Genomic DNA, 1,745 nt, shown 5'->3' on the forward strand with positions numbered 1-1,745 from the left:
CACAAGGCGAGCCGTACTACTTACGAATCAACGATATCGAACTATATCTCCGAGTCTTACGATGAATTCGGGAATATCGTGCTGCAAACAATCTCCCTCCTAGCGAAATTCCTGATTTCAAAAATCTTTTCCCTTCAATACCCGAGATGGCAGAACCAGCTCGTGCTCTTCGAGATTACGCCGCTCCATCGCAAGATGAGCCGCATTCGAGTATTGCTCCACCCGCAATCGAAGCAAACAACTTCGAACTTAAACCTTCACTATTGCAGGCAGTGCAACAGAACCAATTCTCTGGAAATCCTACTGAGGATCCAAACCTTCATTTATCCGTATTTGTTCAATACGCTGATACTGTTAAAGCTAATGGTGTCACTTCAGAGGCAATTCGACTTCGTCTTTTTCCTTTCTCGTTAAGAGATAGCGCTAGAAGATGGCTCCAGTCTCTTCCTTCCAACTCAGTCACCACATGGAACGAGTTGAAGAAAGTCTTTCTTGCCTGATATTTTCCGCCAAGCAAAACAGCTATGTTGAGAGCCCAGATAAATGGATTTAAACAGAAAGATAACGAGTCTCTTTTCGAAGCATGGGAAAGATACAAAGACATGATGAGACTTTGTCCACACCATGGTTTAGAGGACTAGTTAGTAATTCATACCTTCTATAATGGTCTCTTGTACAACACGAGGTTAAAAATAGACGCCGCCGCAGGTGGTGCACTAATGAACAAACCTTATGCTGATGCTTACCAACTTATCGAAAGCATGGCCCAAAACCACTATCAGTGGGGAAGCGAACGAACAATGGTGGAAAAACCTCAAACGAAAACTGGCATGTACGAGATAAGTAATCTTGATCATGTTAATGCAAAAGTGGATGCTCTGGTCTAGAAAATTGAAAGTTTAAATGTATCACCTCCAGCCACCGTGGTTGCCATAACTCAAAATTGCGAAGTCTGTGGAATCCAAGGTCACACTCCTGCAGATTGTCAACTCCTAACAGGAATCCAAGCGGAGCAAGTAAACTATGCTCAAGGAAGCCCCTACTCGCATACCTATAACTCAAATTGGAAGAATCATCCAAATTTTTCATATAAGAGTAATAATGCTTTATACGCACCTGGACAATCTCCAAATCAAGCCCCAGCTATACCTCCGGGATATCAAAAGCCGATCCCATCTACACCTAACAATAACGCCCCTAGAAAATCCAACTTGGAAATTATGATGGAAAACTTTATAGCTTCTCAACAGCAAACCAATAAGGATTTCTTAAACCAGAATGTACACACTGGCGAACAAATTAAACAACTAGCAAGTAAAGTAGATGCCCTGGCTACCCATAACAAAATGCTGGAAACGAAAATATCACAAGTAGCTCAACAACAAGCACCTACTGCTGCCCCAACTGGTACATTTCCTGGACAGCCCCAACCTAACCCGAGAAGCCACGCTCATGCAATTATACTGAGAAGTGGAACGGAAGTGGAAGGACCGTCTGATCCAAGGGTAGAAAACCAAAACTCTGAAAAGTCAACTGAGGAAAGTGAACCTGAGGAAAAGGAAGAGAGTAATAAGGAAACCATAGAAAAGAAGGAACCTTATGTACCTCCACCACCCTATAAACCACCTATCCCTTACCCTCAAAGGCTTATTAAAACCAAAGATGCGGGCCAATTTAAAAAATTTGTTGACCTACTAAAACAATTAAACGTCACAATTCCGTTTACAGAAGCTATTACGCAGATG

At 42.3% G+C, this 1,745-nt stretch overlaps 1 non-coding gene across 1 annotated transcript; it reads right to left on the reverse strand.

Moving 5' to 3' along the window:
* Window positions 1–524: 524 nt before the first annotated feature.
* LOC127133188 (small nucleolar RNA R71) lies at window positions 525–631 on the reverse strand. Its single transcript, XR_007807179.1, has one exon. It is a non-coding gene; the product is annotated as a small nucleolar RNA R71 (small nucleolar RNA).
* Between the last annotated feature and the right edge of the window lie 1,114 nt (window positions 632–1,745).

This window comes from Lathyrus oleraceus, chromosome 3 (genome assembly GCF_024323335.1).
Source record: "Lathyrus oleraceus cultivar Zhongwan6 chromosome 3, CAAS_Psat_ZW6_1.0, whole genome shotgun sequence".
NCBI lineage: Eukaryota > Viridiplantae > Streptophyta > Magnoliopsida > Fabales > Fabaceae > Lathyrus > Lathyrus oleraceus.